Source organism: Canis aureus, chromosome 27, assembly GCF_053574225.1.
Source record: "Canis aureus isolate CA01 chromosome 27, VMU_Caureus_v.1.0, whole genome shotgun sequence".
NCBI classification, from domain to species: Eukaryota; Metazoa; Chordata; class Mammalia; order Carnivora; family Canidae; genus Canis; species Canis aureus.
Genome location: NC_135637.1, coordinates 38,170,416 through 38,196,245, shown reverse-complemented (window position 1 = coordinate 38,196,245; position 25,830 = coordinate 38,170,416). Strand labels below are relative to the sequence as shown.

Sequence of the window (25,830 nt, the reverse complement as noted above, 5' to 3'; positions counted from 1 at the left end):
CCACACTGGAGATTTAAAAGGTTGATACTTGGCCTGTCTAATCTTTTCTTTGCCAACTACAACTTTCTTATTACACTTAGGGGCTATCAAACATCAGAGCTGCTATTCTTCATATAAAATTTAATTCATTTGAGCACACACAACACATTAAAAAAAAAAAAAAAAACACTATATGCAACTCATGGAAATGCTCCTAAAATTGAGGGAGCTCTCCTGAGCAAAAGAAATGCTATATCCTGTTTAGAGATTGAGTACATGGCTTTCAAAGGCAAAGACAAGGTCAAATCCTGCTGATTTTAGATGTTTAAGAAGGAGATATATCTTAGACCTTCTGTCACCCTAGAAAGGCCCAGCAACTGGCAAGCTAACATTCTCATCTTTTTATTGTCAGTGTTTCTGGAACCAGAAAAACAAAACAAAGGTGCAAGTAAGAAAAGAAAGAAAAGCCTATAACTCGAGTTACAGAAGTACAGGAAACAAATCAGATATACTAAGTAGGCCGTGCTCAAAGTCGCACTCAGCTTCAAAACACTGTACCTGCTAGAATTTCACACACCTTCCTCCTTTCCAGTCCACTGCTGATTAAGTTTAAACTCCAGAACCATTCTGAGAGCCGCCAATGCTGAGTGAGGCCCAGCGCCAGAGGCTTGGCCCACACCCATTTCTGTATGTCTTCTGTGTTCTTAGGTAGACGGAGGGCCACACAAGCGGATGAGGTTGACCTCCCTCCCCCAACAGTGGTTTATCCCCCATGGTGTTGTGCAAAAAGCAGAAGAGATGCTATTGATTCTTAACTGGCTGAAAGCAACTCGAGAATTCTGTCTAGATAATCTTGAATCTCGGGCCGGACAGTCTTCTACCTTCCACATTCCAATCCACCCATCGTTCAGTCCGGCTCATGCTAGATAGACTGGTTTTCCATGGTCTCTCATCATGTTGTCCTCACAGGCTAGTGTCCCACTCCTTTCCTGGAACTCTCAGAGGTAGACAGGGAAACAATTTGAGTGGTGTCTGAAGTCACGAGATACAGTGATTGTTTGGGGGTTTTTCGTAGGCGGGAGGGGGAAAGAGTAAATAATCCTATTTCTTCAGTTGAGTGAATCATAAGTATTTCCAGCATGAGAACTCACACACGTAGACAAAAGCAGGAGACATGTAAAAACCTCTCCAGGGGACAACATTCCTCTTTATTCTATAGGAAGGTGGGGGGGGCAGTCTATAACACTTCATTTTAATGACCATCTCCAAATTCTGTCTCTGTGTCTGATACAAGGAAAGTATTGCCAAGTACAGAGCGTCAGGTACAAATACAGCCTCTCTCAAAATGGTTTCAAGCCTACAAGATGTGGTTTATTGAGTACACTACTAAATGAGAGGGCCAGCTCTGTGGCCTGTGACATGCTGGATAGCCTTTCTGGGTTTTACCTCCAGAGGCAGTAGCACTGGCTAACAAGACACTTTTCAGGAACGTACTTATCACCACCCCCAGTTGGTGAGAGATCACCACGACAAATTTTGAAAACACATAGATTCTCATGAATCATGTTTTAATTGAGAGATGAAGAGAAGAGTGTAGAAGTAAGGACATAGATTTATCTCTACTTAAGTGTTCCTTTGGTACTTTTAGTAACAGGAAAAAAAAATTTTTTTTACCTCTTCTTTTTTTTTTTAAGATTTTAAAATCTCATTCTCTAGGAAGTAAATTCAGGACTAAGAAATTCTATTCCTGTTCTACATGGTACAATTTACTGTTAATTTCATAGACTATTGACCTGCGGAGCGGTGTGTTAAGTTTGGAACACATCTGTCTCACTGAAGTAACAGACCAACATTAAGATAAGACACATGCATTTCCCTCTTGATAAAACACCTGCTCCAGTGTTACAGAAGTGGTTAGGGAAGATCTAGATATATTTTTAGGAGGTTATAATTTCAAAGAATCACTTTCTCTCAGGATTGAAAGGAATATTAACTGCCATAGAATCTTAATGGATGCTTCTGAATCTTGATCTTATCTTGATAAAAATTGTTTTCAAATATTATAGCAACAATATATCCTATTTGAGTTTTATTTTAAATTAACATGTGGCAAACTTGACTGTGTGTGCACATATGGACGTGTGTACTGTTCTCTGAATTATGATCACCACCGCCACAATCAAGATACATAATTTCATTAGCCTAAAAAACTACTTTGTGTGACTCCTTCGTAATTACCTCCTCAACCCCCGGCAACCACACGGATCTGTTCTCCATCACCGTAGTTTTGTCTTTATGAGAATGACATATCAATTAAATCATGCAGCATGTGACCTTTTGAGACTGGGTTGGTTTTTTTATTCGGCATGCCTTTGAGATTCATCCAAGATGTTGCATACCTCAAAAATGAATTCATTTTTATCGCTGAGTAGTATTCCATTGTACTGCAGTTTGTTCAGCCACTGAAGGACATTTAGGCTGTTGCCAGCTTTTGGTAATTATGACAAGAGTCTTTATGTATTCTAGATACAAGGCCTTGTCAGTATATGATTTGCAAATGTTTCCTTCTAGTCATTGTAACTTATCTTTTTATGCTCTTACCAGTATATTTTGTAAAGTTTTAAATTTTGATCAAGTCCAATTTATCACTTTTTTTCGTTTATGGACCATGTTTTTGAGTTACATGTAAGAACTCTTTGCGGTATGAAGACTCTCTTTAAAGGTTTCTTCTGCAAGTTTTCTACTTTATTATTTAGATCTATGAAGCATTTTGAGTTCATTTTTTGTATAAAGGGTGAGATTTAGGTTGTGGTTCATTTTTAAGTATACCTTACTTAAAATGTCCAACATCTTTTGTGGAAAAGCCTATCCTTTGGACCTTAGTCAAAAATCAATTGGCCGTATTTGTGAGGATCACCTTCTGGGTTGTTTGTTCTCTTCCACTGGATGGTTGATCTATGTGACTGTCCCTTCACCGTCACCATACATACTGTCTTGTTAAATTTATTCTTTTTTAAAAAAAGATTTTATTTATTCATGAGACACATAGAGAGAGGCCGAGACACAGGCAGCGGGAGGCTTCTCAGGGAACCTAGTGTGGGACCCGATCCCAGGACCCCGGGATCATGCCCTGAGTCAAAGGCAGATGCTCAACCGCTGAGCCACCCAGATACCCCTGTTAAATCTATTCTTAAGTATTTAAATAATTTTGGAGCTATTCTAATGATTTTTTTTTAATCAGTTTCAGTTGTTCATTGCTGGTATAAATAAGATGATCTTTGTGGGTTTTTTTTTTATCTTGTGTTCTATGACCTTCTTAAAACTCAGTTCTAGGGGGAGTTTTTTTGGTCACTTCTTTTGGTTTCAATCATGTCATCTGCCAGTAGGGACGTTTTCGCTTCTCCCTTTGCAATGCACAAGGCTTTTGTCTCTTACTCTTGCTAGGAGTTCTAGTATGATGTTAAATAGCATTAGTTGAGAGAGAACATCTTTGCCTTGTCCCTGATCTGAAGGGGAAAATTGTCAGTCTTACATCACACTAAGTATGATGCTAGATGTTAGCTTCTTGTAACATGACCTTTAGGGGGTTGAGGAAGTTCCCTTCCTTAGCTAGCTCACAATTTTTTTTTTAATCTCGAATGGATGTTGAATTTTTTCAAGTGCTATTTCTGCATCAATTGATGTGGTTATGTAGCTTTTCTTCTTTAGTCTACTAATACAATAGCTTATGTTTGTTGATTTTTAAAAAAATATTGAAGCCGCCTTGCCCTTTCAGGATAAGCCTTGCTTGGCTGTAGTTTAAAAAAAAAAAAATTCAGTGTTCAGTTTGCTGAGATTTTGTTTGATTTTTATGTCAGTGTTTATGAGAAATACTAACCTATCGTTTTTGTTTTGTTTGTTTGTTTGTTTTGGGGTCTTTTTGTATTCCCTTTGTCTGGCTTTGGTATCAGGGTAATGCTGGTTTTATAAAAATGAGTTGAGAAGTGTTCTGTCCTCTTCTATTTTTTGGAATAGTTTGTATAGAATTGGTATCCTTTAATCTTTATATATCTAGTAGAATTCTACAGTGTAAATATCTAGGCCTGGAAAATTATTTTGAAAGGTTTTTAAAAAATATCCTTATAGTTATAGGATTCTTTAGGTTGTCTATTTTCTCTTTGATGAGTTTTGGTAGTTTGCTCTCAACAATTATTTATTTTATCTAAGTTGTCATATTTATGTTTTTAGAGTTGCTTATTGCATTCCCATAATACTCTTGTAATATCCACAGGGTCTATAATGATATCCTCTTTTTCGATTCCCGATATTGCCCGTATATTTTTTTGGTTAAGGTTTATGAATATCATTTATCTCAAAGAATCAGGGTTTTAAAAAGATTTTATTCATTTATTTGATAGAGGATGAAAGAGAGAGCATGAGCAGGGGAAGGGATGGAGGGGGAAGCAGGCTCCCTGCTGAGTAGGAAGCCCAACATAGGGCTCAATGCACGGCCCCGCACCCCCACCCTGCCACCCCCCACCCCGGGAACACGGGATCTCGATTTGAGCCAGAGGCAGATGCTTAACTGACTGATCCACCCAGGCATCCCACAAAGGATCAGTTTTTTATTTCATTAGTTTTCTGTATTAATTTATTGGCTTCAATTTCATTTATTTCTGCCCATAGCTTTTTAAAATTTCCTCTCTTCTATTCGATTTAGGTCTATATTGCTCCTTTTTGTGTGTTTTTGTTTGTTTTATGATTTTATTTACTTATTTGAGGGAGAGAGAGAGAGAACGATGCGCAAACAGGGGAGGAGCAGAGGGAGAGACTGAGGGAGACAATCTCCAGCAGATTCCATGTTGAGTGCAGAACTAGACCCGGGCCTCAATTCCAGGACCCTGAGATCATGGCCTGAGCCAAAGTCAGTTGCTTAACTGACTAAGCCTCCCAGGCGCCCCTTGTTTTTGTTTTTTTAAAGATTAGTGATTTGAGATCCTTTTTTTAAATCTAAGCACTTAATGCTGTAAATTTCCCTTTGTACTGCTTTGGCTGGATCCTACAAATTTTGATATGTTGTGTTTTCATTTTTATTCAGTTCAAAATATATTTCCCTTTTGACTGCCTCTTTGACCATGGAATGTTTAGAAGGGTGTTGTTTACACATGTTGGAAGACTTTTCATTTTTTTTCGGTTATTTAATTTTAATTTAAATCCATTATGATTGGAGAGCATGATTTATATGATTACAGGGGTGCTTGGGTGGCTCAGTCAGTTAAAGGGCTGGGATTGCCCTGTGTCAGGCTCATTAGGGAGCCTGCTTCTCTTTGCCCCTCCTCCTGCTTGTGCTTTCTCTGGCTCTCTTTCTCTCAAGTAAATAAAATCTTTAAAAATATTTGTATGATTACACTTCTTTCACATATTTTTTAGGCTGGCAATAAAATATGATCCAGGATATTGTCTGTCTTGCTGAATGTTTCATGTATGTTTAAAATAATATGTGTTCTGCTATTGTTGGGTTCCATAAATATCTGTTAAATCCAGTTGGGTTGGTGGTATTGTTCGGTTCTTCTATATCCTGGCCAATTTTGTTTACTAGTTCTATCCATTGCTGAGAGAGGGGTGTTGACATTTCCAAATATAATCGTGGATTTGTCACTTTCTCCTTTCAGTTCTATCAGTTCTAATTCATACATTTTGTTACGCTCTTAATCTCTGGCTCTTTTTTTTTCTCTGTAGTCTACTTTGATATCAATATAGCTACTCAACTTTGTTTGGATTAGTGTTATATGGCAAATATTCTTCCATCCTTTTATTTTTAACCTATATCAATATCTTTGAATTCATATTTTTGTAGACAACACATAGCTGGGTCACGTCCTTTGTACTCATTCTGCCAATTTCTGGGCTATAATGAGCATTTTAAGACCATTTCCATTCAATGGAATTACTGATATTTTTGGATATTTGATATATTTACTTGTTTGCTGTTGGTTTCCTTTTTAAAAATTTTCCCCTCATTTCTCTGTTTTACTCTTTCCTGCCTTTTTTATTTATCTATTCACAAGCTACAGAGAGAGAGAGAGGCAGATACACAGGCAAAGGGAGAAGCAGGCTCCATGTAAGAAGCCTGATGTGGGTCTAGATCCCAGGACTCCGGGACCACACCCTGAGCCAAAGGCAGATGCTCAACCACTGAGCCACCCAGGCGTCCTTCCTGCCTTCTTTTAGGACATTTAATATTTTTTTAGTATTATTTTATCTATTGTGTTTTTCGCTAAATATCTTTGTTAAAAAAAAAAAACGCTTTAAGGGATCCCTGGGTAGCGCAGCGGTTTGGCGCCTGCCTTTGGCCCAGGGCGCCATCCTGGAGACCCGGGATCGAATCCCATGTCGGGCTCCCGGTGCATGGAGCCTGCTTCTCCCTCTGCTTCTCCCTCTGCCTGTGTCTCTGCCTCTCTCTCTCTCTGTGTGACTATCATAAAAAAATTTTTTTTAAAGTTTTAATAGTTGCTCTTGGGATTAAAATATAAATGTTCGATTTTCCACAATCCACATAGAATCAATATATGTTACCATTTCTAGTGGAATGTGGAAGTCTTGCCATCATTTCATACAGTTCCCTTTATACTCTGACAGTGTTGCCAGTTTTGCTTTCAAACATGAAATGTATTTTAAGAAACTCAAGAGAAGAATAGTCTATTATATTTATCTAGATATTTACCATTTCTGTTGTTCCTCCTCTATTCCTGATGTTCCAAGTTTCCTTATAGTATAGTTTCCCTTCTGTCTTAAGGACTTCCTTTAGCAATTCTTTAGAGCACATCTGCTGGTAACAAATTCTCTTTGTTTTCCTTCCCTGACAATGTGTTTTTTTCAACTTCATTTATGAAGAATATTTTTCATAGATTTTAAACTCTGGGTTGAAGAGTTGGTTTTTATTTTTGTTTTATCCAATAATTTTGTTTATTCAATAATTTTATTGAATTATTGTTTTCTGGGATCCCTGGGTGGCGCAGCGGTTTGGCGCCTGCCTTTGGCCCAGGGCGTGATCCTGGAGACCCGGGATCAAATCCCACGTCAGGCTCCCGGTGCGTGGAGCCTGCTTCTCCCTCTGCCTGTGTCTCTGACTCTTTCTCTCTCTGTGACTATCATAAAAACAAACAAACAAACAAACAAAAAAAAACCGAATTATTGTTTTCTAAGGAATGTGTCAGGTTTTTTTTCCTGTGTGCTTCATGATTTTTTTTTTCAATTATCAGCAGTTTGATTCTGTATTTGGGCATGGATTTCTTAGGGTTTATCATGTTTAGGGTTCACTGAGCTTCTTGAATCTGTAAGTTTATATTTTCCACCAAATTCAGGAAATTTTAATCACCTTCTCAAATATGTTTTTTTAAAGATTTATTTATCTATCTATCTATCTATCTATCTATCTATCTATCTATCTATTTATTTATGATAGACATAGACAGAGAGAGAGAGGCAGAGACACAGGCAGAGGGAGAAGCAGGCTCCATGCCGAGAGCCCGACGCGGGACTCGATCCCAGGACTCCAGGATGGCGCCCTGGGCCAGAGGCAGGCGCTAAACCGCTGAGCCACCCAGGGATACTCTTCCAATTTATCTTCTAGATCTCCACTGCCATGAATATTAGATCTTTTGGTTTTGTCCCATTGGTCTCTGAGGCACTATGGATTTTTTTCCCATTATTTTTTCTCTTCATTGTTCAGATTGAATAATTTCTGTTGAGTTATCTTCAAATTAACTGACTCTTTCCTGTGTCATCTCCATTCTGAAATTGAGTCCATCCAATGGGTTCTTTATTTTGGTTATTATATTTTTCAGTTACAACATTTCAATTTTGTTGTTTATATCTTCTGTTTCTTTGTATTTAAGAATATTTTCCCTTACTTCTTGGTATACTTTTATAATAACTGCTTTACATTCTTGGTTAACTAATTCCAGCATCTGTATCATGTGTGCATTGACCTCTGTTACTGTCTTTTCACATGTGACTTGGGATTTTCCTGGTTCTGTGTATGCTGAAGAATTTTGAATTGTATCTATCCCAGACATTTAGAATATTATAAGGCTCTGGGTTTTATTTAAATCCAAGATACTGATATTTTTGTGCTAGCAGGCAATAGAGGTGATTGCATTCAGACTACAAATTCTAACCATTATTCTGTGGTTGTGGTTTCAGTGTCAATTCTGTTTTCAAAGCATTTGCAGTACTGTTTGGATCTCTCTTCTGTGTGTGACACTACTCAGTGGTCAGGCTGGGACACATGTGGTCATGCAGTGTTTAGTGCAGTCTCAGAGTCTTTGGTATGCTGGTTAGATTTGGCTGTGGCCTTGTGTAGCTTGAATGGGAGCCTAGGAGTTTATAATCAATTTTATCTGTTAGTTTCCCGAGTTTTTCCTTCTCTGTGATCTCTGGTCCTTTCTGGTTTCTTGGACTCCCTCTTATAGTCCTATAGTCAGAAAGCTAGTGCTTTAGTTATCCTGTTCTGCTGCTATTTCCTGGAGTTGTGGTATATCTGGGACCAAGCAATAGAAAGAGATAGAGAAAGCAACAACTGTGATTTGCCCACCCTCCTGGGACTGCAGTTTCTTCACAGAGGAAGGTTTCCCTACCTCAGAGATTTTGGTGCCTCTGGGCCCCCACTGCCATTACAGTCATTACTATTGCTCAGGCCGGGGGTACTAGAGAATGGAGAACAGACAACAGAACAAAAACTGGCAGAATTCCCTGACACTCTCTGAGCATTAGGAAATGCTTTTCCTGATCCTTGGGCCAGAGCAGAACTGGAGGGCTCCTTCAGGAGCTTGCTCTAGGCCCTGGCGCCCATTCCAAGTTTCAGGCTGCCTTACATTTAGACCAAGGGATTCTGGTAGGGGAAAAAACAAAACAGAAAACTCGCTGCTGATTCACTGGTGCTTTGCATTCTGGACTTCTTTTTCAGTTCACCTGCTGCTATTTTTAGGCTTTTCAAATAGCTGTTCCATGTGTTTCATCCAGCCTTTATAGCTAAATTCAGTGAGAAAGACAGGGTAGAGTTGCTTACTCCATTTTACCTAGAACTGGAATAATATATTTTATTTGCTGCTATAAATTGAATGTTAGTGTCCCTCCAAAATTCATATGTTGAAGCCCTAACCCCCAATGTGACGGTCATTGTAGATAAGTCCTTTGGGAGGTAATTGGGGTTGGATGAGGTCATAGAGATAGGGCCCTGGTGATGGGATTAGTGCTTTTGTAAAAAAGGACACCAGAGTGCACTTGCTCTCTTGCTCTCTCTTCCCCCACCCTCCTTGTCAGGTAAGATCAGAGTGAGAAGGCAGCTGTCTGTAAGCCAGCAAGAGAGCTCTCTCCAGGAGTTGAATTGGCCACCACCTTGACATTGGATTTCACAGCCTCCAGAACTGTAAGAAAATAAATTTCTATTCTGTAAGCCCCCCAGTCTTTGGAACTTTGTTATGGCCATCCAGCCTAACTTAAGACGATTGCCAAAATATTCATGAAAAAGACTCGTGGCACTACATATTGATTGTGTCACTCTTCCCAATTCAATCACAGCTTTTCCACATAGCATATTTTCTGCAGGCTTATTAACAATTTTTACTTAGCTGAATTTCCAGACAAAAAGGAAATAATCCCCCTAAAACTAGACTTGTAACTTTAATGCTTTGTATTGTTAGTTATAATATTGCAAATATATTTTTTGATATGTCAATGTTTTGAATTAATTTGCTGCTTAATTATTTGGGTCCTGGTCCCCTTGACCTAATTTAATTTACTCCATGTTTCATGTAAATAATCTCAAGGCTAAATGACCTAGGTCCTGTTTGGACCCATTCTATCTCTCTCTCTCTCTCTCTCTCTCTCTCTCTTTCTAGCTCTCTACCGTCTTTGAGAGGCTTATTTCAAAGCACATGTGGTTAGAAGCCCACAAATCCATTTCTTTCACATACAGAGTGGTAAAATACAAGAAATGAGAGTCGTGCTAAAGAAACATGATTGAGTGGAAGGAAGACAAAGGAGCTATGGAACTATGTTTAGCTTACTTGATAAAGGCTTGTCTTTGGCAGATAATAGTTTTTAAAAATTCACATGTGAAAATAAGAACATTAATAATACTTGACCATTAACAATGAAGGACAAATCCTCATAATTGGAGTGGAATGAGGCTAGAACTAGGTTATTGTCTCAAGTGAGCCGAAGACTCTAGAATACATCAGTGAGCTTTGGTACCTAAGGCAGTTTCAGGTCATGCTCCATTGCTCTCCACCAGATGGACTTTCTTTCCTTTTTTTCTCCCACTTATCCTTTCCATCTCACCTGTTCCCTTTTCTTTTTCCCCTTTTCATAGTTTTTTACCTCTATAAGCTTGTGTTAATCAGTAGAGCAGGCTCTAAAGAAGCTGCTGATCCTTGGGGGTAGTGCCTTTCCTTCATGGGCTTCTCATCTCTTCCTTGCATGCTTACTGCACTGCACCCCCATTCCTATTCCACCTCTCTATACCATCCCGCTCCCCAGGGCCGAGCTTTTTTTTTTTTCCTCTAGGGCCAAGCTTTAGCTTGGCAAGAAGACATGGTTTTAATTCTGCTTTATTGAAAATAAAAGCTCATTACTTATTCTATAGTAACTGTAGTTTCCCCCACACACAAACACACTGGCATTTTATGAAAGCATTACATTGCTCCAGAATTAATATGTATAATTTGTAAAACTAAACCTCAGCTGTGATTTAGCCCCTTCCATCTTAGAGAAAATCCAAAAAGCAGTATTAGAAAAAAATAATTGCACTAGAACCTGTTTGAAAGAAAGAGTTAGCCTCTTGAATAAAATTAGGAGTCCACATTCTGGGGATTTTGATTATTTGTGCTGCAGCTGAGTAAAAGGTATATTACTGCGTTTGGTTTGTAATTAAGACAGTTTCATAGGCCTCCCCTTCCAAACCTCGCGTAAGGACACAGAATATTAACTAAAACAGACATTTCCTCTGTTGATGTTCCCTTTGGGAAACAAAAGATAGAGATTGTGATTAAGGCCTTTCCAGATAATATCCCACACCAAAGTATTGAAAGAAAAGGTTTATATAACATGACATGATAATGTCATGTAATATATGAATATTATTACCTAAGGATTATGTTATATCCAGCTGCTAAATGGTATTTGTATATTTAAGCCTATATTGGAAAAGTACGTAGTCTTTCAATCATTGGGTTTATAAATACTTAACTGAATGTTTGGTGTGTAAAAAAAAAAACCTGTGCTAGACATCGTGAGAAGTAAAACGGTTTACACAAGGGTTTTTTTCTCCCCCTAAACTTCAAGAAACTTCAGTGCAAAGTGGGAGTAGCTTCACTGAAGGGAAGACTGCGATGTAGTTAGGAATTGTCAGGGCGTAAGCTAGAGAGTCTAGGTTGCGTTTTGATTCTGAGTTTTACTATACCTTCTGATTGCTGTGAATCAGGCAGGTTCTTGGGAAGCCCCTGCTGGTTTGCTCTTTGCACAGTTCAGCTGGGATTAGCATCCTTCTAGTTTGTAGGAGACATTACCCAGGAAGCTGTCTAATCCATGGGGGAGGTGGCATCTTCTGAACCAGGCCCCCACAGAGAACTTTGAATGGGTGGAAAAAGGAGTTTGTGTGCATTCTTGCTCATGTCACAATGTTGGACATGTCACTTAAAGAGAAGCACGTGGCAGGTCAATGTGATCGGACTGTTTGATTACCAAGCCTTGACTCTACAGTGGCTCAGCGGCCAATGCTGCTCATTTAAACTCTGAACTGCCACATGGATATGACATAAGATATATCAATAAAAGGCATAAAATTATTTTAAATGTACTGTTTTTTGGGATATCTTGAAGGACTGGGGGGAGTCCTTGTTTCCTTGTCACCTCCCATCATGCACTTATTGATAATTAATCATCCATTCAGCATTTACTGAAAGCTACCAGATGGCTGATGGCGTGCAGGGTGTCGGAGGTGGCAGCAAGGGAAGTGTGAAGGAACAGGCTCTATCTCTTGACTCTGTGACCGCGAACAGTGGACACTCATGCAGTGTTTGCCACGTGCCAGGCTTGTTCTGAGTGTTGTATATCTCCTCACTTAACCCTTAGAACAACCCCGTCAGTGAGTACTCTTATTTTCCCCATTATACGCTGGATGACACTGGGGGCACAGAGAGAGTAACTAACTTGCCAGAGGTTTCACAATTGGTAAAAGCGGAGCAAAATCTGAAAGCAGACAGTCTGGCTGCAGGAACAGTGCTTTTAACCTCCATGTCAGATAGCTTCTCAAGGAATTTATAGTCTGAGGGCACATGGGGAAATACTTCCCTGTTCAGGGTCAGGCAGTGAGGGATAGGTGTATAGGGACACAGAAGGTGACTGAGGTTGAATGTGTTTGCTGGAAACTAATACCAAGAATATCTGACTCAAGAAATGCTTCATTCTGTGCCCCAAAGAGAAGAACGGAACGACAGGAAATTGTTAAGCCCACCAAAATGTTGGAAATATTTACCAGCAGTAGCAATCCAGTTTAATTTTATGTCCAGGGTTACACAGGGCTACACCCCTGAATCCTCCTTTCACATATACACTATGAGGGTGAACGAATACAGTTAACCCAATGACATTGTTTTCTCCCTTTCCTCTGCTTTGGTAGGGGTACCTGTGTGAAGGCTGCGTCCCTAGGGAGGTTCGGACCTGTGTGGGCATGTCTCCTAAACTGATGGGATGGGTCTGCTGGGGGAGTACTTGCAGAAAACGGTTACTTCTGGAGAAAATCCCTGAAGGTGGAAGAGTGCAGAAATGATAGCCAAGCCTCAGCTATTATAAGAGAGGGATGACTTCAGTGCTTGTGGTAGAGGGGCAGGATAGGATCAAGTTGTCAGAAATACAGGGGATGTATTTGTATAGGTCACTGACAGCAGTATGTTATTGATAAATACTCATTATTTATATTATAGTACTCACCCAGGGCTGTCCTTGTAAAAACATGTTTGCAGGGACCTAAGAGAGAAAATGTAACCATGCCAGAGGTCTTCATTTACATGCATTTCTTTAATGACTTTATGCATTTCTAAAGTTATCAATAAATGTTAATAAGTGGTAGTAGATAGTATCATTATTGCTCTTATCCCCATTTTTTTGTCCCTAATTTTATATTGTGGTCAGTTGGAAAATAGAATTTAGTTTTGAAAATATTCAAATTTTACATAGATTTTTCTAAACAGAAAGAAAGGAATGAAATTCACACAAAGAGGCAAGGGACTTAATTATCAGTGGGCGTTATGGATTTTGCATTCCTACAGAAACAAACTTGTGAACTATGATTTTATTATTGTAGAATTAATTTCTTATGAAGAGTCATGTTCTGCTTATCTCACCATTTGATATTTGCAAGATCACTAATATTTCTTCTGTTCACCCTAAATACCTTCCTTCTTTCCAGGCAGGTAGAGATTTCAGAAAGATGATGAGGAAATTCTATTCCTTCTAATTGGTTCTTTGGCCCTTTTAATCCCCCTTCCACCACCCCCGGGCAGGGTATGAGTCATTAAAATGCCTCAGACACCTGTGGAACCTTCAAGATCATAACCGTGATATGATCATGTTACACACCCATTCAAAGTTCTCTGCTCCAGGGTCAAGGTTTGGATGATGTCACACGGCCTCTGGATTGCCTGCCGGCAAATCCTGGACAGGTTTTTCTGTTGTGAGGATAGGAAATGAGAGAAAGATGAGCGCCCCGCCCCCCCAATATTCCTGAGGACCACATCTAACTAGAGTCTCATAAATCTTGAGATACCTCCATCTTGATAAATTTATCTAATTTATTCCTATTAACTTGGTACATAATCTATTGCATGAGAATGTCACATTTTATTCATCCATATTGATGGACATTTAGGTTCTAATTTCCTGCTACTTCAAATAATATTGCTGTGAACATCCCTCTGTAAGTGGTTGTATGACCTAGGAGAAAGTTTCTGTAGAGTAGGGGTCTTTAAACTCTTTTGCTAGCTCACCTCACAATTTGGAAAAACTTTTCCTCCTTACTTACACATTTTAGAATTGGAATCAAACTTTCTATCATAACTTTTAGTTGCAAAGGAATTAATTTCCCTGTAAACATTAGCATTTAAAAGTAGAATTCTAAAAAATAAAAAATAAAAAAAAATAAAAGTAGAGTTCTTTGGGCACCTGGGTGGTGCAGTCCGTTAAGCATCCAACTCTTGGTTTCAGCTCACACTGTGATCTCAGGGTTGTGGGATGTAGCTCTGGGTCCAGGCCCTGTGCTCAGTGGAGAGTCTGCTTGAGACTTTCCTCTCTCTCTCTGTCTCTCCCCTTGCTCTCTCTCTTTCTCTCTCTCAAATAAATCTTTAAAAAAACAAAAGTAGAATTTCTTAAATGTATCCAATGGCATATAAATACCATACTGATCTGACACCGTTATGCATGAGAACAAGGCTCTTACAGTGGGACTTGAACTTTATACTTGTGTCAGATTTTAATCTGAATGTAACATACATTTATGTATGAGTGTCTTTTATTGATCACTTTGCCATATTTATTTATGACAAATTTTATGTATAAACTTAAATTTCATTACGTTTTTTTTTACCACGATACTCCAAAGTGTTAAAATTTTTTCTGAGTTATCATTATTTTTAGTTCATAATCAACCAATTAAACGCTTTTAAATGTTCATCATTATGAGACAAAAAAAAATCATCGGAACTTTAAGAAATCGGTTTGCATATGTGAACAAATTTTACTTATTTCTAGAAGAAGACAGGTTCAGCGTCAGTTTACCTCCAGTTTTTGCTTTTATATTATAAACACGGAGGAATATCATTCACAGAAATGAGTAAATGACGGAAAAAGTGTGTAAGTGATGTTATTCATTATTTGAAAGCTTTCCACATTATATGGCCCGCATCACTTAGTGGTGTATCTTTAATGATTTTATCAGTGAGCGGGTTTGCTTAGGTCTTCCTTCAATTTCACTAGGAAACAAGTGTCAAGCTTCGAAAGTGTTAGTAGACCCATTCAGCTTCTCAATATTAATCTCATTATTTCAGATTGTCTCTTTAGCTTCTTGCAGGTTTTTACCCTTGGGGGCAATATATCCTTGAGCATTCAGATAGAGAAGACAGGTGTGGCCTTTGTCTTTTAAAGAGAGAGAAAGGGCTACTATGAATGGGAGGTGGGGATTAGGAACCACAGGGCATTTGACTACACTAGTTCTCAGCTAGTTCAGATTTAGGTAGGAGTATACATGCAAGCCCCGGTGGCGCAGCAGTTTAGCGCCGCCTGCAGCCCAGGGCGTGATCCTGGAGACCCTGGGTCGAGTCCCACATCAGGCTCTCTGTATGATGCCTGCTTCTCCCTTTGCCTGTGTCTCTGCCTCTCTCTCTGTCTCTATGAATAAATAAATAAAATCTTAAAAAAAAAAAAGGAATATACATGGAAGGTAAGGATCTGGAATTACTCCTTGGAAACCATCAGAGTGCCTCAGTTCTCACACAGTTTGAAACTCCTCCTCTGAGGTTTATATACTCAGCAGCAGAATTGCTAGTGTTAGAGTCTCCTGTGCTGTGTGTTGCTGGGGACATTGCTCTACCTCTCAAAGACTCGGGATAAGTTCCCTCTGAAGATCCCCATATGTGAGTCAGTGGAGTTTTTGAACTTTGGGAAAATCCACAGTCATTGCATTTAAATAACTGGTGGCCAATGAGTGGTAACCCACCAGAGACCTATGAGACATTTAATTCCTCTCTATAATTTGCTTTGGGACAACCTCTGAAAGTATATTTATTCATAACTTTCTTTCTTTTAAAGGGCATCCTTAGTCCACATCAACCAAGGTGGTATAAAAACAGCACTGCACTTGGTTTGCATTCTGTGCCCTGAAGCAGAAATGCCTTTAATTGTTCATTGTGAAATAAACAGATGTCTACTGGAGAAGATTATTAAAAACATTTTGTGCACTTTGGGAGAACTAGAGGTCAGGACTGCTTGACCTAGCATCTCAAAGGAAACCCAAGCCAACCCAGCTACCAAGGTAAGTGAGCTACTAATATAGCTTATTCTTAGGGCAAGATTTTCTGATTGGCAAATTTCTTTTTTTTTTTTTTAAGATTTTATTTATTTATTCATGAGAGACACACAGAGAGAGGCAGAGATGCAGGCAGAGGGAGAAGCAGGCTCCATGTGGGGAGCCTGATGCCGGACTTGATCCCGGGACCCCAAGATCACGCCCTGACTGAGCCACCCAGGCTCCCTGATTGGCAAATTTCTGGATATAGTTAAAAGGGACAGTACATTTCAAAAAGAGAATAATGGCCATCCTCGGGCAGGATAATTCTACTTTAAAAACAGAAGATTTAATGTGCCAAATTCAGATCATAAAGAAAAGTTGCCGTTAATAGGATAATTGCCTCAACATTGTAAAATAAACAGGATTTGAAATGCAGACCATCGTATTTTACAGTTAAAGGTTATTTTAAAAATCTTAGTAAAACCTAATAATAAAGTAATAAGATATTATACAGTTAGCAGGTCTATAAGAACACATTAATAATGAGGCACATCCAAATTAAGGCCTCCCTTCTACTTGCTTCAACAGGTGAACAAGGAAGATGGTGGTCCTATGAGCAACAGCAGCCAGTGGCCTGGCACTGCACCCTGCGAGGCAGCCAAGACCAAGGTACTATGTCCAGGAAAGAAATTTCAGATAAGACTTAAGTCTCAGAGCTAAGTCAACAGGGATTTGTTTGTTTTGTCCTTAGAAAAATAGACTGTTTCTATCCACTAGCTTTGTGCCTCCTCCCAAGTTCCCAGGCTTCATAAAACTTATGTTGAGGGTTTCAAGTATTCCCAAATTAATTGTTAAGTACCACGACTTGTTCCTTATAGACCTCCTTTTCCTCTAGAGCTTCCTGAAATGTAAAACCTGTACATCTTTTAAGAAGCACAACACACTTAAGTGTGACTAAGTAGCAAACCTCCACCAAAGAGAACTGTCTATCATATTTAGAAAAGATAAAATTTCCCTTATAAGCTAGGTCTGACATTAGGTTTTTCTATGGTGTTCTTTCTGAAGTTGCTGCAAGATGGAAAAATATCAATCACAACGAGAGTACCTTTTGAACTCATTAATCCTAAGACATCATTAACAGGAAGGCTTTAATGCCTAGGATCTAGAACTGCTTTGTCATTAAGTAGAATCATGGAAATTAAATGGTGCCCCCGTCCCACCCCCCATTGGGCCACTAGGTTAGGTTTAAAACATTAAATGTAAATTAAGGATACTATATTCATGTGGTCGAAAAATCGAAGGGCATGAAGCAATGGCATAACATACAATGGGAAGTACGGCCCTTGGAGCTGTGGAACTTGGCAGTGCTGTAAATGTCACCTTCCCACTTGTTTCATAGCCATATCACTATATTAATAAGGAGAATCTTTTTTTTTTTTTTTTGAAAGAGAGAGATAGGGAGGGAGATCAGTGGAGGGAAGGGCAGATCTTAAGCAAGATCCATACTCAGTGTGGAGTCTGTCCCAGGGCTTGAACTCACAACCCTGAGATTGCCACCTGAGCCAAGATCAAGAATCAGGTGCTCAACGACTGAGCCACCCAGATGCCCCATTAAGGAGAATCTTGAAATGTAGAGGCGAGTCGGAGGAAAATGGAAATAGATTGGCAGGGATGGCAAGAAAGAGGGCAGGAAAAGGAGAATAGGAGGATGGAAGGAAGAGGGTGTAGCCCATTGGGGCTGAGACAACTAATAGCTGGGTAGCTTCTAAGCATTGGAAATGTGCTTCTCACAGTTTGGGAAGCCGAAAGGCCGACATCAGCCCGCCTGCAGGATCGGGTTCTATGGCGGGGGCGAGCTTCCTGAATCCTGGATGGCTGTCTCCCCCGGGGGAACCTCACCTGGCCTGGGGAAGGGAAGGGCGCCTTCCAGGCCTCCTGTCTAAGGGCACTTCTCCATGTGTAAGGGCTCCACTCTTCTGACCCAATCACCTCCCAAAAGCCCACCTCCTCTTACCGTTACCTTGGGGTTAGTTTCAACTTAAGTTTTGGAGGAGGACACCAACATCAGTCCTCGGCCACCTGGGAGAACCAGGGCTGTACACAAAGGATCAGCCTGGTCCCAGCCCTCTCTTGCAATTGTCCTTTCAGGGGACGTGTATTTGTGTAAGAATGGAAGAGGAAGGAGCGCCTCGCTGGCTCAGTCAGCGGAGCGTGGGACTCTTGATCTCAGGGGTGTGGGTGCGAGCACCGTATCGGGTGTGGAGATTACTTAAAATAAAATCTTGGGGCACCTGGGTGGCTCAGTCAGTTAAGCGTCTGACTCTTGATTTTGGCTCAGGTCATGATCTCAGGGTTGTGGGATGGAGCCCCGCCTCAGGCTCCACGCTCAGCGCAGAGTCTGCTTGAGATCCTCCCTCTCCCTCTCCCGAGCTGACTCTCTCTCTAAAATAAATAAAACCTTTAAAAAAAATCTTAAAAAAAAAAAAAGAATAGAAGAGGAAGAAATGGGAAGAGTAAAGAAAAAAAAGACATTTATCTGGGGAAGTGTGTGAGTGAGCCACTGGGAATTCTGCACCACGTGAAACTCTTGAATAAATTTGCTTGTATTGCTTCCCCCCCAACCCCCCAATATCCCTTTTATCTAGCCTCAGCCAAGTATATTTTATTATTTTGAGGTTTAGGCTTTAGGGAAGAGTTCAGAACTAGTAGGAGTCAATAGTGGGAGAGAGGCAAGCAGGGTTTCTCCTACCAGGAACAAACTAACCTTCCTGTGGGGCGCTGGCCGCGTGCGGGGAGGTGGGTTCTGGGGTGTGCGAGCGGCTCCGTTTACACTGCCGCTGGCCCTACAGCAGGTGGCGGTGTTCCTTCTCTTCCCGGCAGCTTTGGCGTTCCCTCTTCTGTGTTTCAATCCACATGTAAAGGGCTGCCTCCCTGGCGCCCTTGGGAGATGCTCCAGTGGTCCTGGCATGAGGAGGAGAAGCAAATGGGCAACGTGTAGCAATCCGTGGTTTTGTGTTTGGTCTGTAGAGCCCTGATCTGGTCTAGAGAACCGCCCCGCTTCAGGGGGAGACCGTGAGTGTCACTAATCATATTGTGTACTCGCCCCCGTCTCCGCTGTACTAGACCCTATTCGGATCCTCAGGGAAGCTTCTTGCTCCCTTTGCTCACGCCTGTCCGAGGCTTGAGAATACTAATAAAAGCTCTCTCTAGCCAAATTTCTCTCTAATGAACGTGTTTGGATTTTCATCAAAATGAGGTTTTCTTCCCAGCTTTATTCACGAATTAACCCAGGCTGTGATCCAGGGTCCCTCACTGGGAAGCTACATAATCTGGGCATATAAACCCTGTGGGCTCCCGGTCATCATTTGTAAAATGGGATTGGTAAACTAAGGGACTTTTGAGGTTTCTCCTAGCTCTTATACTCTTGGATCCTCAAATAGTCGGCCACTGCCCTGCGTGGTGGTTGTACTGTGATACCGGAGGAGTAATTCTGATATTTTCTTTGAGCAACTGCTTCAAAGCAATGAGCAAATAGCTTCATGCTATTATTAAATAGCATGAAAAGTCAGAGTAGATTGAGGGGAAACAGTTGATCTGTGGAGAGGGGGTACTCAGGGTCAGGTACAGCATGTCCACTACACTAGACACCACGTATGACAGATATTCTCACGTATTTCTGTGGTGCAGCAGACACTGGCCATGCATTCAGCCTTAAATGTTAGAACTTCCTTAGCGTGCTCATTTATTTAAAAATGAAATCAGGGTTGGGCTGTCTCCCTGGTTTAGTTGATATTTTTCTGATGACGGACATTTGTTGATTTTTAGACTCAATTCTTCTATTGGGTGAAATCATTTTTTTTTTTTTTTACCTTATGAAAACACTAAGCCATCATTGTAAAGAACTTTCAACCCATACAGAAAGGAAGAAGTGGAAAGAAAAGTTCTCCCCCTGAAGCCCTCCCTCCCCATCCTGTAGACAGAGATAAGCAGTGTTATCTTCTCGTTTATCCTTTCTGATATTTTCCATGGATTTATACAAACATGGATATATGTATTATCACTTCTGTTTTATTTCATTGAATTTTCATGAATAATTTTATAGCACGTATTAATCCTAGAGTAGAAATATGCATGTATTGCTTGTATTGCAGAGGAGAGAGCCAGTGAAAAAAATCATAGGGTTAGGGAGCAAGATAGATGACAAACAAAAAAAAGTTTTTAATCAAATTGTCATGATAGCAATGATTTTTTTTTTGTGATTTATTTATTTGAGAGAGAGAGAACACAAGTAGGGAAAGGAACAAAGGGGAGGGAGAGAGAGAATCCCAAGCAGACTCCCCACTGAGTGCAGAGCCCAGCGCAGGGCTGGATCTCAGGACCCTGAGATCACGACATGAGCCGAAATCAAGGGTCAGATGCTTAACCGACCAAGTCACCCAGGCACCCAGATAGCAATGATTCTTAAATGATGGAGGTTCTAGGAAGAATTGACCAGGGAAGATTGTCTGTTTTAAGGAGACATTTCTAGGGGAGTGGGGTGTGGTCATGGTGGTAGAGGGCCACCAGCAATTACGCCGTCTCTCTCCATGCTTCCTACTAAGAGGTAGAGTCTCTTTCTCCTCCCCGGAATTCTTGACAGGCTCCATTACTTGCTTTGGTCAATAGAATGCGGCAAAAATGATGCTATTCCAGTTCTGGGCCTAGACCTGGCAACTTTAGTGTTTGCTTTCTTGGATGATAAGGAAGACTGACAACGGTGCTGAAGACAACAGCCTCATGGAGGCAGTGAGACCTAAGGAAGGAGACAGGCCCAGCCCCTCACTATTTCAGGCACTCCAGCTGGGCCCTAGCCCCGTGCTTGATATCATCATGGGTCCTCCAGCCCCAGTCAAGCCACCCCAGCCAACAGTACATGAAGGAAAGACAAGCTGTCATTGTGTTCTGTCCCTAGTGCAGAATGGCGAGTGAGAGAACAGTCGATGCTGTTGTAAGCTGCCATGTTTCAGGGGTGGTGTATTATGCATAATAGATAACGGAAATCCATGTCTGAAAGTTGGGTGTTGGCTTGAAAAAAATCTAAGACACGTGGCATTGGCTTTGGGACCAAGCATTGGGTAGAGGTTGGAGAGGTGATGAGGGAACTCTCTCTCTCTCTCTCTCTTTTAAATTAACTAGTTATTTTTTACTTTCTATTTTTTTAAAAGATTTTATTTATTCATGAAAGACACACACACACACACACACAGAGGCAGAGACACAGGCAGAGGGAGAAGCAGGCTCCACACAGGGAGCCCGACGCGGGACTCAATCCCGGGGTCTCCAGGATCACGCCCTGGGCCGAAGGTGGCGCTAAACCGCTGAGCCACCAGGGCTGCCCTACTTTCTATTTTGAAACAATTTTAGACTTACACCAAAGTCGTAAAAATGGTACAGAGGTCACGTGTGTTCTGCACCTAGCTGCCCTAATAGTAATAAATGCATAACCACAGAGTAATGATCAACACCCAGAAATCAAACAGAAGCTACAGCCCTGTATGAACTCCGCCAGCGTTTCTGGTGATGATCTTTTCCGGTTTCAGAATCCAGTCCAGGGCCCTGTGTTTGCACTTAGTTGATGTATCTCCTCCGTCTGGGAAGGACTCTCCCAGTGGAGGCTCCAGGGGTAGTGAGGAAATTGTCCTGGAGGCTGGAGAAGTGGGGCTAAGCAGCGGCAAAATGTGTGGCAGCCGCTGCGTGCAGTGAGACACGGAAGACGGAATACGTACCTAATGAGGTTGCAGATCTGGCGAAGGCGATTTCCAAGCTGCATGTTCAGAGTATGGGTTGGCTTCCTTTAGTGATGTGTGATGGTGTTGTTACAAGAGAGAGACGCCTTAGAAAAGGCACTATTCCGTTTTCAAGCAGCACGTAGAGGAAACAGAGCCAATGAGATTCTCTGTAGTCAGCAATAGTTTCAAGGGAAGAAATGGCCTCAGGGGCCTGCCTGTCAAATGTGGCCTCAAGGTAAAAATCCAATCAAGACTCTATGTTGAAGCCTCTAAACATGTTAAGATGTTGTCTCATAGACCCTCTTGTCTAGCCAAAAGGGCTTTTAAGAAGAATCTTCAGGGGAGTCCAACAGTAGCTGCTTCAACAAGGCCCAGAAGTTTGTCTTTGGAAGAATTACAGATGTTGCTTTATGGGCATAGTTGTGGGCAAGAAGGAAACTCCACTAAGAGTCACAGAAAACCCACACAATTTTGAAGACCACTCTATTGATGAAACCCCCACCGGCCTGGACTAAAGAAGAAAGAGACTGTTGAGAATGTAAAATAAAATGCCACCGGGCTCCCGACTTCCAATGGATAGGACCCAGCCTGCGCGAGCTGTTCAGCCAGAGGGCAGGCAATTACTTGCTTATGGAAACGGGAGCCTCCAAGGTCATAGCCTGCACCCTGGAGCCCGGAGCCAGTAACCGTGGTTCGGGAAGCGGCTCCCAGGGAGAAGAACCAGACCCTCGAGGAGGTCTGGGTCTGCAGAGTGAGGGTGACTTTCAGAACCTCTATGGATGGTGGCTGCTTCGTGCCTTCTGTTTCCCTCGTTCTGAACATACGTGTCCATCGTAGTTGACTCAGCCCTGTCTGGGCGCTGTATGTCGTGTGGTTCACAGGTCTCCAGAGGAAGAGGAGCAGCATCTAAAAGGCCTCAGCCACTCCTAGGGCCCAGTGTGTGTGTCATTAGATCCTGGACCTTAGAGCCAGTGCTGCACAGAACGATAATTTTGGGGGAGGGTGTGTGTGTGTGTGTGTGTATGTGAAGTGTCATGGCCAGAAGGTGGGATATGATAGAGTGTTTCCCAATAGGACTGCTGATAGTTCCTCCCATTCCAGGCGCTCCTTCCATTCGGAAGTGTGGTCTCTTTCCTGCCCCTCGGATCTGGGCTGGCCCTGTGATGGGCTTTGGCCAGGAGAATAAAATGGAAGTGACCTTCTGGGGCTTCCACACCGTGGCTTTCGCAGGCCTTATAGCCTCTGCTTTCTCTTTCTTGGGATCCAGGCTGTAAAGAAAGCATAAAGGGGCTGGGACTGGCCCACTGAATGATGAGCGATCACGTGAAGAGAGGGGGCCGCCAGCCACTTCAGCTGGCCCAGCCTAAGAATCAGATGTGGGGGTAGCATCTTGGCCATTCTGGCCTCAGTGACCAAACTCACAGCTACAGGCCACTGTGTCTGACCCCAGCTGCCATCCTGGGAAAGCAGAACTGCCCAGCTGTGCCCTTTCCAAACTGCAGAATTGTGAGCAAAGAAGTGGTCGTGGTTGTCTTAAGTTACAGAGCTTATGGTGGCTTGTCATGCAGCAAAAGATAACTGAAGCCATTACCAACGTCAGGGTTCTTCCAACTGCCTTAACCTCCTCCCATGGGCTGTGAGGAGGCAGCAACAATGTCAGGTAAAGAAGCCAAGTTTCACGGAGACTCCGTTCCGTAAAAGCTGGACCCTGTATGCCATGGTCATGGCTCTGTGCACAGAACGAGCACATAATTAGCTCAAATATTTGTTGATTGGACAATTAAATGAAAGGATGGAGATAAAAGATGTCACATCATGAAAGAAGTAAACAAAAAAGATACTTTAAAAAGATACTTTAAACAGTTGTCTCATTTTCACCTTCAGACAGGTGCTCTTCATTTTCAGAAACACTGATGCCAAAAAAAAAAAAAATAAATAAAAAAGAAACACTGATGCCCCGGAAGCCAGAAGGATGCTGTGAAGGGCAAGATTTGTAGGAGTGAGGCACAGGGCAGCCTTGACTCCTTCTCCATGTCCATCCCGTGGCTACACAAAAGAGGGCCCCTCTGGGAAGCACCTGGCAAGTGCCTCAAGACCTACTGGCAGATACAAATTAGTACCTTTTTCTAATGGAAGAGTTAAAAGCAGAATATGTATTCCATAGGACTACCATTGGAGTTAATACTAAAAGGACCCGAGTACAATGTCCAGTAGCCAGTGTTAGGTTGGAAAGTAAAGCAGTCAAAGCGGATTTGTCACATTAGGTCTCTTCTTTTCCTTCACTCTCTGGTCCACGTCACAATTTCTGAATGCATCTTGGACACAGCAACCCCCCTTTCCACTCCGCGGCTCTCCCGGAATACCCAGCCCCACCGTCATTTCTCTGAGAGCGATCATTTCCTAGGGCACACCTCTCTACCGGGATGGGAGACCCAAGTGCCCTGTGCAACAGCTCCAGGAGGGCTGACAGATAAGAAGGGAAAAATTCTTTTTTGGATATGGTTACTTGTAGCGCCTTCCGGAGAAATGTCTTGGACTAATAAGCATCTTTATTCAAAAGAACCGTGACATTTATAATCAGGATAAATGAAATAAGGGGAAAAGCCTTGGACCCTTGGAAGGATAGGGTGGTTTAAATTCAAACCAGTAATTATTATATTTTTTTCTATTCTGTATTATTTAGGAAAACTGTGGTTAAACAGATAAAAATAGAAAAGACTGCTTAAAAATTAAAGCCATTGATTTAGATCTCTATTTGAAAGGTCAGTGTGTGGGAGACGAGGAAGGCATTATAGCAATCAGTGTTCAGCAAAAGACATTTTAGCAGCAGAACCTCCAAAAAGCACATCAACTATTTATATCACCCACATCGAGTTGCCGGTCATTTCATTTATCAAAGAAAATAAGAAAGCTATTTTCTTTGGACATCCTTTGGGTGTAGTGACAATATAGTTTTGGAATCAGCTGTTAGAAACTATAATTAAAGCTGGTTCATCGTGTTTACTAATTATTCTGCATAGTTAGCCTCCCCGAAGCTTTATATAATCCCCCCTTTGTTACAAGCTTCTGTTTCTCCCTAGGGCGGTCTGAATCCAGACAGGTAAAGGACTGAAGCGCCTGGAAACCGATGTCTTGTAATACCTGTGCGGCCGAGCGATGTCCGCAGTTGACGTTGAAATTTTAAACCTTCTGTGCGCAGGTAGAGTCAGCTATTTAAGAGTTTTCAGCTCTACCACTTGGGTAAGGGGATCCCCTGAGTACAGGACGATGTGAAGGGAAACAAAAATCGAAAACTGAAATTTCCTTGAGGAACCTCTGTGACACTGGGGCGGGGGGGGGGGGCGGTGTTAATTCAGTCACTCCCGATAACTACCCGCTATCACCGTCTGGCTGACCAGTGTCTGTCGACACCAGGGGTCCTTTGGTTCAGTGCTGGGGGGGAGGGCGGCTCATGCTCAGGGAAGCCGCGAAACTCCTGGGCCGTCTTCCCCCCCCCCGCCAGCGGGAGCGCAGTGGGCCGACCTCCTAGGCCCGCGCTTCGGTGCTGGGGGCGCGCCCTCCCCGCCCCCCGAAGAACCCTGTGCCCGGGAATGGGAAAGCCTCCTCTCCTCGCCTCCGACGCGCAGCGCCGGGCCCCTTTCCTCCCGGGGAGGTGGATTCCAGAGCACCGCAGACTCCTCCCCAGGTAGGGCAGCTCCCGGGGAGGCGCAGGGGAGCGCGCGCTCACGGCAGGGACCCCGGGCGGGGTCGGCAACCGGAGACACAGGTGCGAAGTTCTGCCTTCCGCCGCCGACCTCCCTTCCTTGAACCTGCTCCTCGTCTCCCATCCCCCACCAGGTAGCAGCATCCGCTGCTCGGGGCAGCGCAGCTCGGCTCCGGAACCCTGCGACCCGGCGGCACAGCTGGAGGGCAGGGCGTCCCGCGTAGCCTCTGGCCCACCGCAGGCCGCGCACGCGGGTTTCGTTTCTGGAGACCCGACGGAGCCCTCCCCTACTCCCCCGGACCCCCGCCCGCTGCCCTCTTCTACGTGTGGCCTCCCCC

General features: G+C 42.3%; 1 protein-coding gene and 1 long non-coding RNA gene across 3 annotated transcripts in view; one reads left to right on the top strand and one right to left on the bottom strand.

The window, feature by feature from the left end:
• ATAD1 (ATPase family AAA domain containing 1) overlaps window positions 1-11,569 on the bottom strand; it is a 61,671-nt gene extending 50,102 nt beyond the window's left edge. The window contains exon 1 of the mRNA XM_077874853.1: window positions 11,423-11,569. The gene's annotated coding sequence lies outside the window, so the exon portion shown is untranslated. The remainder of the gene's footprint in view (window positions 1-11,422) is intronic.
• LOC144299322 (uncharacterized) lies at window positions 9,161-25,830 on the top strand. Of its 2 annotated transcripts, XR_013366025.1 has the most exons (5): window positions 9,161-9,388; window positions 15,823-16,045; window positions 16,610-16,690; window positions 24,870-24,988; window positions 25,292-25,830. It is a non-coding gene; the product is annotated as an uncharacterized LOC144299322 (long non-coding RNA). The 2 variants fall into 2 exon arrangements; XR_013366024.1 differs by lacking the exon at window positions 25,292-25,830 and having other exon boundaries at window positions 9,197-9,388; window positions 24,870-25,275.